The sequence below is a fragment of the Diabrotica virgifera genome, chromosome 1 (assembly GCF_917563875.1).
Source record: "Diabrotica virgifera virgifera chromosome 1, PGI_DIABVI_V3a".
In the NCBI taxonomy this organism is placed as follows: Eukaryota; Metazoa; Arthropoda; class Insecta; order Coleoptera; family Chrysomelidae; genus Diabrotica; species Diabrotica virgifera.
The window spans coordinates 253464062-253478998 of record NC_065443.1 but is presented as its reverse complement, the minus strand read 5'-3'; the positions used below and the strand labels follow the sequence as shown (position 1 = coordinate 253478998).

At 32.6% G+C, this 14937-nt stretch overlaps 1 protein-coding gene across 2 annotated transcripts in view; it reads left to right on the top strand.

The window, feature by feature from the left end:
- The first annotated feature begins 5894 nt into the window (after positions 1 to 5894).
- Positions 5895 to 14937, top strand: part of LOC114331443 (transcriptional regulator Myc) — a 217133-nt gene continuing 208090 nt past the window's right edge. Inside the window, exon 1 of one of the 2 annotated variants that reach the window (XM_028281025.2) lies at positions 5895 to 6273. The gene's annotated coding sequence lies outside the window, so the exon portion shown is untranslated. The remainder of the gene's footprint in view (positions 6274 to 14937) is intronic. The other variant, XM_028281024.2, reaches the window with a different exon arrangement.

The window sequence follows — 14937 nt, the reverse complement described above, 5'->3', positions numbered from 1 at the left end:
CTCACCTTTAATACCATCTTTGGGGTATAAGCTTCCATTCCACGTCAAATTTGTCATTCTATCTGTTCTAATAACGGAGGATGTATTTTTGGAAGGACAGACGGACTGCGGCCATACATGCATGGAATGGAACCGGAAGTATATATCGCTTATCGCTTGTACTATTTCGGTGAATTTACAGCAGTATTTTCGGTTGCAACTTTAAAACCGGAAGTCCGAGGTCAAATTTCTCAGCTACCATCTTTGGGTTATTATAAGCTTTCATTTGACACCCCATTCGTCATTCTAAGTGTCCTAATAATATAAAATTTATTTATATTATATACTAAAAAACAATTTTAGTAGTTCAAAAATGAGCACTTTGAACTAATGAAACAATACATAAGTAAAGTAACTTGTGAAGCGGTAACGATTAACTTTATTTGGGAAGCTAATTAGGGGGTGATTTTCGTGATTTTTTTAGCAAAAAAAAGACCAGCAATATTTTGAGCCTAACTCACTTACTTTTAATGTTTTTTTAAAGTTTTTAAAGTTTTTTTAAAAAACAAAAATAAACTTTTTTAAACACTTTAAAAAAGTTATAATGAATTTTCCCCGAAAAGAGCTCCGTTTTTGGGTTATTTCAAATTGAAATATTCGATTTGGAATTTGACGAAGAACAATCTACTTTCCATTAGCGACAACTCTGCTTCTACTGGGTCTACAGATCTCATGCATACACCATTTTTTTTTTCAGTTTTTTATAAGCTATATTTTTGCTAAGAATATTTTTTTCGATAAAATACTTTTTGAGTTATCTGCGAAAAACCGTCCAAAAACATGTTTTTTTTTTTTTTTGTTAAAAATGAACATAATTATTCACTCGCAAATAACTCGAAAAGCATTAACTTAGTGAAAAAACTCTATGGAACAAAAGTTACTTAGAATTAGTCATTTTATACAATTTCGGACTTATTTTGAACGTATATTTTTTTACCCCCCCCCCAGAAAATATTTTTCACCCCTTATTTCCCAATTTTTGTAAAATGAAGGGGTAAACTTTTTCTTATATCATAATAGACAATTTCAATTACCTATTCCCAAATTTTCATCCTTTCTTTATTTTTTTGGAGGTTTTCGTAAAATTGTGTGTTCCTGATCGGGCTATATACTGCCCTACTAAGAAAGAACCCCGTATCTCCAAAATTTCAAAATTTGAGATATTGGCACCATATGAATAATTATGATTTATATAACATATTCACATAGAGGAAACCCCGTATTTTACATTTCTAAATATTTTATGAAAGGAAATAGTTTCCCCGTAAACGCCAAAAATGACTATTCGCGTTTTTCTCAAAACTAGCTATAGTGGAGATACGGGGTTTTTTCTTAGTAGGGCAGTATAGACATAATACCTATGTACTTGATATTATTGCACATTAAATTAATGAATTAATACCAATAGGTACAGCTTTAACATTTTTAGGCCTGGATCCCGCGTACCAAAAAAACTAGTTGATTAATAGCAAGCTGAAAATGTGTTAATAGCTTAACGATGTATAGTCGGACAAACTTTGATATATGGAAACACTGGAATAGGGGAAGTTTTAATTGTGGAACTTGATTTTAATTGTGGAACGTGTCATCCTGACAAGTTTATGATTGTGAAAACTAGCAGGTTGTTTTTAAGTTTATTCAATAGCACTTTATATATCCAATACATATCGACACCCCCATCGAACAAGGTTGTAACTCAAGTTACATCTATTTTCAGATTTAAACACAGGCGAATTCAGCAAAAAATTGCGCACACGTCAATATTAACGACATTGTTTAATTCTCAATAGTTTGGCTAATACTCCATTGAAAAAAGTTGTATTTTAACTTACGTGTGCCATTTTAGCGTGAAAAAGGCAGTAACACTGGATACTCCCTATGTTAAATATTTACTTTCTTTATACTTGACGATTAACAAGGTTGTTAAATGAGTTACAACTTTGTTGCACGTATGTTTAATTTATTAAGTATTTAAACATATGGTGTATCTCACAAGTCAATTTATCGAAATGAAAATAAAAAAAGGATGTAAAGACTTTTTTCCATTTTGATAGTTGCGGTTTGCGGTTGACAAAATAAATTTATTGTAGAATAGTTTTTGCTACATACTTCTATATAGTGAAATAGTGTAATATTAACATTACACATGTATTTTTCGAAATAGCACATTCACAAAACGAGGGTGATTCAATGCATGCTCTTATAGAAAAACGGAAAAAACATTAAGTCGTATATGCTCCAGACCAATGGATAACCATGATACGATATGGCAAAGCATCAGGCAAGCCTAAATCCGTAACTGAATTAAATCAGAATCAAATTCTAAATTTTAACCTATTTAAGGACACACATGTTAATTTTGAAGTAGATATTAATAGTCAAAGACTAAAGTAATTAAGTAAAATGGTCTAGAATTAAATATTTACAGATACGCAAAAAAATGCAAAAAATTTGGAATATTTTATACCATGATTTTTTCATAGTGATAGAATATTATTGTTATGTAAAATTTATAATTTCCAATTAAAATTGTGAAAACTGTTAGTTGATATTTTGTTTAAATATCCCTTAAAAACTCATTTTCTCCTAGCTATACTGCAAATAACTCAAAACATACAACCTTTTAATAGTTAAACGGTAAAAATAATTAACACAGAGAGTGTAAAATGGTTGTTATGCGACTTACAACCTTTTTCTACGAATGCTCATGTTTAATCTCAAGGTTGTATACCAATCAAACTCAAGATTTTCAATAGTTATTAAAATTACAAAACATACATCTCACAGTAATTAGCCCAGTCGGGATAGCATTTGACATTGCATTAGGAGCTGCCCCAAATTTTATTTTTCTAATCTTTAGGAAGGGTCAATATTAGTATAAATTTAAAATCTCGACTGAATTCCGCCGTTGCGTTAGCCGCCATCTTGATTTTAAACGAGAACCGTTTTTGCTCAATATCTCCGCCATTTTCAATTTTTTGACAAAAAGTGTAGAAACTGAAATTGTTGAAAATACGATTTTCTATAGTTTCATTTATTATAATTTTTTTCGTGCGGTCGATATTTTCCGAGTTATGAGGGGAAAATATTGACAGTTGTAGCATAATTATTGAATTATTGAATTATCTCGTTTATTATTAGTTTTACAACAAATATATACCTATATAAAAATGAAGAGAATTAAATTTTGTACAGTTTTGATGTCGTACATTTTTTTGATGAAATCAATATTTAAGGTAGTACGTATGTGGTAAAGGTGCGAGCGTAAGACCTGATTGATTTTGTAGCAATTGTTTTTTATCAATATCTCCGCCATTTTCAACTTTTCGACAAAAAGTGTAAAAATTGGGGTCCCGGTGAATTCGTAACTATTTTAATCCCCCATCCTAATTACAGGCCAATTGGTAACTCTGGCCCTCTCAGGTAATTTTTCGGTAACCGATCAACTACCGGTGAATTCGTAACTAAATAACGGTATAATCTTTTAGACTTGAAATAAACATATGGAAAATCTCTTTGCTTTTAAATTATCAGATGGATTTAAATAATTTATCATTGCTAAACATCTAAAAAATATTAAATTTACAATTACTTGATAAAAACCAAGCTCGTGTAGAGCTATACTTGATGGAAATAATATTTTAACACGTGTTAATGAAACACTATAATAATTGTTTCAATTATTTTATTAAGATATTTCAATTTTTTCTATTTTTATAGGTACATATAGTACAAATATAATGTTTTTAAACAAACCAAGAAACATTCGGTTTAGATTTAAGGTATTAGATTTAATCAATGGTTTCGAATTCACTTGAAGAAAGTTTTGGGTTGGCAGGTCAGGTAAAAAAAGTTACGAATTGGCCGGTGTACATTTTGATTTGAAAATTGTTGTCATTAAAAGTTACGAGTTGGCGCGTGTCCAAAAATTGAAATTGTTGCAATTACGATTTACTACAATTTTTCGAGAGAACCAGTGGCGGGTCTACAAGGGGGGAAATGGGAAAATTCCCCCAACAGGGTCCAAAACTTAAAAAAAATTGTTGAAACATCACGATATATTAGCTGACATAAAACTTAAAATATCGACAAACAAATTCAACCAATCAAACCCGCTAGTTAATAAAATTAAGTGAACTTAATGCATATAATGTCTTTTTATGTCTTTTATATACTTAGTTTGGTTGATGTTTCATTGGAAGTTTCAAAAATTGTATAAAATATAATTCTCTTTATTTTTGTTTATGTACAATTATGTCGTAAAGTTAATAATAAATGAGACAATTCAATAATTATGCTTCCCCTCCGCTTCTATTATTTTCCCCCTTAACTCGGAGAAAATTGATCGTATAAAAAGATTGTGCCAAAGGAATTGTAGGAAATTGCATTTCCAACAATTATCTTTCCCACCATTTAGGTTGAAAAGTTGAAAATGGCGGAGATATTAAGCAACAACAGTTCTCATTTTAAATTAATATGGCGGCTAATGCAACCGCGGAATTCAGTCGAGATTTTAAATTTACACTACTATTGATCTCTGCTAAAGGATAGAATTATAAAATTTGGGGCAGCTCGGAAACAAAATTCAATTCAATAATTATGCTTCCCCAACCACTTTTTACTATTTTCCCATGTAACTCGGAAAATATCAACCGCATGAAAAAAATTTTTAAAAAGAAATTGTAGGAAATTTTATGTTGAACAATTTTAGTTGAAAATGGCGTAGATATTGAACAAAAACAATTGCTATAAAATCAATCCGGTCTTACGCTCGCGCCATTACCGCATACGTACTACCTTAAATATTAATTTTAGCAAAAAATGAAAGAGACCAAAATTCTGTAGAATTGAATTCTCTTTATTTTTGTATAGGTACATATTTGTTGTAAAACTAATAATAAACGAGATAATTCAATAATTATGCTCCAACTCTCACTATTTTCCCCTCATAACTCGGAAAATATCGACCGCACGAAAAAATTATAATTAATGAAATTATAGAAAATCGCATTTTAAACAATTTCAGTTTCCACACTTTTTGTCAAAAAATTGAAAATGGCGGGAGATATTGAGCAAAAACGGTTCTCGTTTAAAATCAAGATGGCGGCTAACGCAACGGTGGAATTCAGTCGAGATTTTAAATTTATACTAATATTGACCCTCCCTAAAGATTAGAAAAATAAAATTTGGGGCAGCTCCTAATGCAAGGTTAGGCCTGTTATTCGTCTAACCTGACTGGACTAAATCCCTTATTATGATATAAATATCATATCACATTAGTGTAAAAGAGTCTAATCATTTCGAAACAAATTTTTATAAAGTCATGTTTTCGTTTTTTGCCTCTCCTGTAAAATCGCTAAAAAACCTTGTTCGATGGGGTTGTCGATATATGAAAAAATGTTTCCCCGACAAATATGTTGGGCATTTTAATTTTTTAATTTTTAATTCCGACACGTAGAACATGTCAAATGACAGGAATGATGTTTGCATGAGAGTTTAGTGAAAGGGTAACAAATCAGTTGGAAGTTCTGTTCGATATAATACATGGGATGTTTTCGTAGTCTGACGTTCGAAACTTTTTACTTTTTAAACAATTGAAACTTCCCCTGAAATTGTCAGTGTTCCCGTACATCAAAATGTGTCCGACTAGACCCCTTTAAACTATTAACAGATTTTCAGCTTGCTCCTAATCAACTTTTTTTTGGTACGCGGGCTCCAGGCCTATTTACTATTAACATCTAATTAAATACATAATGCTAAAAATAATTATCTTATTTGGAATATAATAAATAAAATACGAAGCCGCACTTATTTATATTTACACTCATTTTGTCCCAGGCATCACCCCGTACGGTCGGTCGATCGCCAGTCTGGAAGGCTTGGCAACGCTGCACGCCAGACACCGGCAAACTACGTCCGAGCCGGCTTCGAGACTCGTGAGTGAATTTTCTTCTTCTTCAATTGCAATCTACGTTTTTGGATCAGTCGCGACTTGACTGTTACAACTGCAAGACGTTGGCGATATCTAGCCGGTAATCTTTCTCCTGAGAAATGTATACAAAGTTGACAGTAGAATTTAAGGAAAGTGGTTTTGTTATAAACGTTTTCGCACCATCTACTGATTTATTATCCGCGCTGCTACATATACCGTGCGTAAGAAAAAAACTTTTTTCGAGTTGAAGTTCTTGTTTGACACTGTGCTTTTTTTAATTTGACATACCTCGTAGCTGTACGGTAAGTTTATTTTTTACCATATTTTAACTAAGTTTGTGTTTATTGTTACGTTTGTGTTGTTTTTTGTCGGTGCAATATGTTAAATGTTGCCGGCTACGTGGCTTATTGCATTGGTAATTGCATTCCTATCGCTGGCATTCCTAACATTTCAATTTTATAGATAACTGTGAAAGTTAAAAACTGCCGCAATTCGTTTGCCTTTTTTAACCATCGAACATCATTAGTAGCTTCAAATTAATCAATAGAAAATAATGAAATTATTTAGTACGCTTAAATGGTACTGTCATTAGCTTAATCGCGTTTTTTAAGTGAGAAAATACACACATCAACAATGTTTTGATATTTCATAACATCCTTAATTATTTTAGAAACTGACTTGATTCTTATAATTATTTAACTTGATGATAAAACAAGTGAAATAAACTAAAACAAAATTTGTTTTGTCATTTTTTTTTATGTGTCTGGTATCATTTCCAAAAATTTTTGTCAGTACGGTTGGTTATTATACCACAGGCAATAAGATTTTTAATTGATAGAAAATACGATCTGACATCTACAAAAGGGTTGGTATCTAGCCCTGCATCTTCTATGTACCTTTTGGGGTTACATGGTCATCTAGTTTGAACACGAAGACTATACAGTAATCCTTTTTTCCTAAATTTTGGGATGGTACTGCATATTAATTATTTATTAATCCAAAACATAATTTTTCTTTGAATAGGTACTTTTTTAGCTGAAAATTTGCTTTTAGTTGAGCCATTCTTGCCAGACAGATATCTAATTATAAGACATTTAAAAATGAGTCACTTTCTTAAATAACTACGGATGTTATTAAAATTTTTATAACTGTTGTATTCAAACAACTAATTTTTCTTCGTATTGCACAACTTCTAGCAACCGAAGTTGAATATTTGTTTCTTGTTTCACAATACTATGTAACTATCACAAATGATAATAAATGTATCTAAAAATAGTTTCTAATTACTTTTTCATTTGATTGTTTAATGATGATTTCATATTTCAGGCAAATCATAACAACAATTTATCCGAGTGACAGTTGAGAATGGTTAACGATATGAATGTTTTACTTTATACAACTTTAACTAAATTATATATTTTATAAGTAATGTATGTTCTCAAATGAAATTATTGATTGTATTGACATGTTATGTAGACAATAGTTTATAAAATAACAATTGATACGATACCTTATATTTTAAAATGCTAGAAAATGATTGATAATACCGCGAATATTCAATAATTTTTGATATTCATAGCTTATTATTGTGTATTGTTATATTGTTACCATTTGGAACTAACTTTAAACAAAATAAGTAATAATTATGAATGGAGACATCATTTGGAACAACCTCCTGAGATTGGTTCTAGCATCACTTTGGGCTTTGTCGCTGTTTTCAAAAAGATTATCAAAATGTACATCGTTAGTTTAGATTCTAAACTTTAGAAAATCATCTTTAAAAGCTCTAAGCTATGCTCCTAAATTTGCCCTTAATTGCAATCTAGTGGTTTGAGATACCTCTCTTCTGGTACTAAAATTGCAAAATTTTGCGAAAAGGCTGACATTTGCAAAATTATGGATGACAGCTAATATGATGTTGCATCAAAACAATTATTAAATCAAGGTGAATAATCATCTCGTTTCTTCTTCATTAGGTTAAATCATTTTTGAACGAGTTCCGGGCATCTTTTTGTATAATTTAATCTTCTAAACAACAACCTGACACCAGTTATTTTTTTGTTTACCTTTTACCTGTTGATGAATGGGGCGATGGTCATTTGTTACCTGTTTTTTTTTTTTTTTTCATGAAGTTATGTTACCTGGTTAAATCAGTTTTAAGATTTTTGCCTGTGGAGGCGGTAATTTGTAAAACTAATTTTGTTTTGGCGTTTGTGTTTAGTGTTTACTACTTTTGTAAATAATTTGGTTATCAATATTATCTATAAATAGCTTGTTTGCTAGAGGTTCAAAAAATTTTGGAATTATGGATCATTAGCAATTCAGGTAAATACATATTTCCTGAATATCTTTAATTATGTGTGCTTTTTGGGTTATTTTGTTTCATCTATTTTCCAGTTCTGTCAAAACATTTAAAAACTGCCAAAATATTTTTCCCATGTTTTGTTTTGGTGACTTGAATTGTTTTGGTCCTATATTTTGATTTTTTAGTGTCTTAACCGCAGCTGGTCCAGTTTGTTGTCCACAACATAGTTAAATACTAAAGAGTATGTCATTCCAATGAGATATCGATTCAAATCGTTTTTATCTGTTTCTGCTTCTGCAACTACATTCTTCTGTTCCTTTACACAGTTTTTGTGTGTTTTAATTCTATTTTTCTGTGTATACATCGTGGACTTCATCTTGGGCTTTAATATCTGCATAGTATTCTGAATGTTCTCTAAATCTGTATTCAAATACTTGTGGCGTCTGTCCCATATTTCATGCAAATCTATCAAGATCTCAGATCTCCTTGTATACGTTGGCGCCTGTAAACAAATATTTGTAGATAATATAGGTACTGTCAAGGAGCCCAACTCTTTCCTCGAAAGTTTCTGAGTGGTGATTCGTTTTATCAGCTTTTACAATTCATTGTATAGTATTTAAAACATGAGAGTACTGTTTATTTTTCGTTATGTAACCTTCAAAAAGTAGTCAGAATTATTGATAATTTACCTTATCGATGGATAGATAAGATTTAACCGTTTTTATTGATACACGTAATTTTATGAAGGAAAAAATTCTGCGAAGTGAAAAAAACGAAAACGAAAAAATAGAGGGCCGTAGAGGTATAGAAAGAAAAAGTTTCTTGGTTAAAAAAATATTCGTGAATACCGATAAAGTGCCAAATCTGCCATTATTTCAGCCGACTCATCACCATATTTTAAAGTTGCTAAAATTATCTACAAACTCAGTTTCCTCAACTTGTTCTTCTCTGCTTAAATGAACACCATTCTAAATATTTGCACGTTAATATTGCACCAAAACAATAAATATTGACACTGTTAACACCCTTGCTAGTGGTTCATGGGATTGGCAAAAACAATATAGCTACATATTTTTTAAATTATAATAATTTGACCCGTATCTAGTTTTTATTTTTGTTTCGGTTTTTGAAAATATAGAAAAATTTTGCCGAGAATATTCTCGAGAGAGTTTTCTGGCCGAGAATATTCTCGTTCTCGAGAATATTCTCTTGAGAATATTCTCTTCTAACATCACTAATCATACCGTCTTTTCCTCTACTACGTTGTAAAAACTATACAATAGGGTTTGATTTCCTAGTTGCTTCAACATTGACGTAGCTTTTGCCTTCATTAACAATAATAATGATAATAATAAAGTCTACGATTTTCAATTTATACAATCAGTTCTTATACGACCTTCTTTATGGATTTTACACAGATTATCAATGACCTTGCAACTACTTGTTGCGTCGGGAAATAGTTTTACATGAAAATACTATCAGGAAGAACAGAACTACTTATCTATTGATTCATTAATTAAAACGCCAAATAAGGTTATACGAAGTCAGATAAAGTAAAGAAATGCTACATTTTAAAATGAGTTATCTGAGTTATGAATGTGGAGCAAAATAATGAGATCAACTAAGCACCAATAGAATTGAGAATCATGTTGAATATAAGTCACAGTATATCAAACATTAAGCCACATAATACGAAGATTAAGGCACAATAGAATTAATTAATAAGCATTAATAAAATTAAGGTTGAATATGTGGGTGACCTATTTCTCGTAACAAATAACAAGTTCCGGTGTAAGATAATGTCACAAGCTGCAAGAATACAAATTTTATACATTTTTTCCAACAAAAAAAACATTACCTCTCGTCCTTTGCCCTTTATATCCTCCGTAGGGATATAGGTAGTGACGTTATGCCATTGTTTACTATTGGTGTTTCATCTCTTCCTTGTGCATGTTTTACTTCGAAAATGAATACTAACGAGTCTATTGGTAACATTAAGTTCTAAATAGTATTGGGTTAGTGATACGCTGTGCTGCTTACAGTTGTTTTACCAGAAGAATGAAATGTCCATGTATATCATAAACTTGCAAGAACACAATAGTAGACAAGAATTTACAAATCATGGCATAAGCAAATGCTGTAAACGAAGGTTAGTTTGTCAAACTTGTTCCTAGATTTGACAAAATCCCAAATCATTGTATATAGGTAGGTATGCACCTACTTCCGGTATATTTTTAAGATGTACTATAGCAATGTTTAATTTATGATTAGCATCTACAATACGACTAATCAATATTCCACGATTTTAACGTAAGAAACTTGATCAATTGTTTAACAATCATCACATATTTGCATCTTAAAAAGAACACGGAAATACCCAGAAATATGTAAGTGCCAAGATTTATCATTGGCAAAGATGTACATTGTATGTGATACAAAAATATTATTTAAACTTTGTTATCGATTTTTGAACAGCAGATTATCGAGTTTTGTGGTTTTTTATCGTCTTAAAATAGCCGCTTGCATAATAATTATGCATATTTTGTTAAAGCACTTTAAGATAACACTGGTAAAAACGCAAGGTAATTCAGAGAACAGTCTATTTTTAATCGCTTTATTTATCTGTGACAAGATATGCAATATTTCCAGCAATGAATAACAACAAAAATCCCCCATATTATAAAGTCAAATTATTTTAGACGCCACATGCTTATTTATTTGATCCTACTGTTGATAAATACCTTTGACAAACAGTGCAACAACTTCGGTATAGAATTTAGCAGCATTGTACTAAATATCTGCTAAAGTGTATGTTCATAATTTTTGAAAAATATCAACTTTTTGCCATATAGGCGTATTTTTTTTATTTCTTCCTATCCTGAGATTCTTAACTCCAGGGTATTTTGTTTTTTGGTTTTTAACTTTAAGTCATTCCTCTTTAGCGCTCTCTTCCGTATATTTCCATACTTGATCCTTAACACTTATCTTCGTGAAGTCGGACACAAGCTGTACAAATTTCGTAGTCTTAATCAAGGCAATATATCGGTAGTCAATGTGGCAGTCAGCCAATGGTCGAAGCAATTTATAATGATCAGTATCAAACGCCGTTTCGTATGCTACAAATATAAGAAAAATAAGCTTGTATTCTGTGCACTTTTCTATTAGCGTTTTAATAACCTGTACAGTCGAAAAAATGAAGCGATCCATGAACGATCACATAAATCACTTATTTTGTATTTGCTATCTTTTTCTATAACAAACGTTTGTTATTTACAGAAAAAGACAGCAAATACAAAATAGGTGATTGACGTGACCGTTCATGGGTATTCTTTCATTTTTCCGACTGAAGATGATCATTAATTTCTTCCGTATCTGGAGAGGAACCCAGCCTGTTCGCAAGGTTTTGTAGCTGTACAGTTTGTTCACAAGGGGTTTTGTTATTATCCTCATGAATAGTTTGTATGTATAGGAGAGCAAACCAATAGGTCTGTAGTTCTTAAGATCAGAAATTTCACCTTGTTTGTGCATAATGCCATTGGGATGGGGTTGCGCCTCTTGTAAAACAAACATTGAACATCTTTTTCAACACATTTATTAACGTTTCTCCTCCTTCTTTGGTTTGTTCTATGACTATCCCATCCTATCCAGGCGATTTATTGTTTTTCATCTCCGAGAGAGAGCTCTTGGAATCTTGATATTTGACTTTGGTTAGGATCTGGAAGTTCTTCTCGTTTATACAAGTCTGACTAAGAATCTAAGTACTTAATTTTAAAAATATCTTCCTTATTTGTTTTTTAGTTTCTTCTTCTTTTGATAGGACTACGTCCTGTTTCTTCTGCTACAGTCTCTGCTGCGATCTGGAACTCCAGCTCTCGTACCATCGTTTTTTGGGTCTTCCTATGGGTCGCTTTTGGGTCTCCTATAATTTAAAGACCGATACTGATGAAATATTGGAAACATGGCGAAACTACTGTGGCGAGCTATATAAAAATAACGAGGTATCAGCAGAAAATCAGTGGCCTTCTGACTACCCTAGAGAACCTACTGTCTTACTCGCTGAAGTCAAAGATGCAATTAAATGACTAAAGAGAAATCAATCCCCAGGCATTGATTCAATACCATGTGAAATACTACAGTTACTAGGTGACAAAGGATTACATATCATCCATTCTATCTGTGTCGCTATTTGGAATTCAGGAAAATGGCCATCTGATTGGTGTACCTCAATTTATATCCCACTACACAAAAAAGGAACTACTACCAGATGTGTGAAAACTACCGCACACTGTCACTAATAACACATGCTAGTAAAATCTTGTTGCATATCATCAAAAACAGATTAAAAACCTATCTACATTACCAAATACATCAGGAACAAGCGGGGTTTGTAAAGGGTAAAGGTACAAGGGAACAAATCCTGAACCTGAGACAACTCATTGAAAAGTCTAGAGAATTTCAGGTATACCTATGATCATATGCTTCGTTGACTACCAAAAGGCATTTGATTGTGTAAGCTGGATAAATCGGTGGTCAATTTTAATAGAAATGGGCGCACCAATGCACCTGGTGACACTTATTAAAAATCTGTACCAGTCTAATATAGCGACAGTACGACTAGATCAGAAGTTCTCAAACCAATTCAAGACCGAGAGAGGTGTTAGACAAGGATGCGTGTTGTCACCTGACTTATTTAACATTTATGGTGAACATGTCATGAGGATGGTTTTAGAAGGATGGGCCGGTGGAGTAACAGTAGCTGGTAGAAAAATCTCCAATTTAAGATTTGCTGATGACACTACACTTATAGCAGCAAATGAGCAAGAAATATTTGATCTTCTGCGAAGAGTTGAGTACGAAAGCAATAAAGTTGGTTTGAAAATCAATAAAGCTAAGACAAAAATAATGGTGGTCGACAGATTTGACACTATTCAACTGACTAACATATTACAGGAATACCAGATAGTAAACACCTTTGTCTATCTCGGGTCTAGTATAACTAACGATGGTAACTGTGAAGCAGAAGTTCGGAGACGTATTGGTATGGCAAAAAATGCGATGAGTCGCCTAACTAAACTTTGGAAAGACAGATCTCTCTCTCAAAATATCAAGATGAGACTGGTGAATGCCCTTGTATTCTCAATATTTCTATACGGAGCAGAGACTTGGGACTCTTCGCGCATGCGAGCGCCAAAAAATTTATGCCTTTGAGATGTGGGGCTGGAGAAGAATGCTGCGCATACGTTGGACAGCTCATAGGACAAACGTTTCCATTCTAAACCAACTCAATATTAAAAAAAGGCTGTCCACAATATGTCTGCAACGAATTCTGCAATTCTTTGGTCACGTGGTTCGCAGAGGTGACGACAGTTTGGAGAGATTAATTGTTTCTGGAAACGTTCCGGGGAGAAGATCCAGAGGACGATCACCATCTAGATGGTCTGACCAAATAAAGCATTCAGCTGGAAACTCATTCTGCGAAGCTCTTAGAGCAGCTGAAGATAGAGACCAATGGAAAAACATTGTTAGGAATATTGGAAGAAATCACGATCCTCAGTAATGGGGAAACGACAGGAGAGAGAGATGGGTCGCTTGGTGTTGGGCTTCTGTTTCTTCGCCCATTTCGCCATACGTTCAGGGTCCATCCGATCTACGTGGTCTCTCCACATGCGTCGTCGTGCTCTTGTCCATCTCACTACGTCTTGAGCCTAGCTCTCTCAATGTGTCTTCGTTTTTAGTTTCTTCTTTGTTATTTACAAGTTTGCAAATATTTTCAGTCCTTCAGTGATTTTTGTCTTGTACTGTGCCCTGAGAATTACCTACTGTAGTCGGAGATGTTTCCTTTTATAGAGGTTGGTAGAATTGAAGCTTTGTTTTAGGCTTTGGGCATTCTTTCTTCAAATTTCTTTTGATAACTGCTATCATCTCTATCTATTGTTATCTTTATTTTCCTGTCTTTCGATATTTTCCTTTTGCTTGTCATTTTTTCGTAATTTCTGTTTTCTTATCAATCAGATTGCCTTGTCTATCTACATAATATGTATATAATATACAGTATCTACATAATATATTATATTCAGTTACAAATCTGTCTTCTATATCCGGAACAGAATCCTATCGTTGGTTCTTTTAGCGAAATACAATTTTTTTATCAAAAAGATTTTCTATGTTCTTTGATATTTCCGTTAATGTGGAAAATTTCCTCTTTTTCTCCCCAAATCAAAAACGGTTCGTGCCTTTTGAAAAGTCTCGAGCATAAGCCTCTGCCTTCGGAAGATAGATGACATAATAATTGAGGCTAGCAGCTGCCGGCCGTCTTCTTTTAATGCTAATTTCTTCGCCAGCTGCCACGCCGCGGCAGCAGGCAGCGTCTTGGGCCAGATAAAAGAATTACTGTCAGTGATGGACTTCTCTGACAACAAATACACAAAATCTTCCGTGCGAGGAAACAATTGCGGCGGAATTTTTATGCTCTCTTTGGATTCTGGAGCTTCGTACCAGAGTTTATTTAGTTGAGTCAGTTTACGGTTTCTTGAAGAAGATTCGTTTGCTCGGCTATGTTATAAGTATGTAATACCATTTTATTTTCTCTTTAATTTAAAAAAATATTTTAAGATAAAATTGAAAATAGTTATTTATGTACCAAGTCAGTAAAGTGACTCTT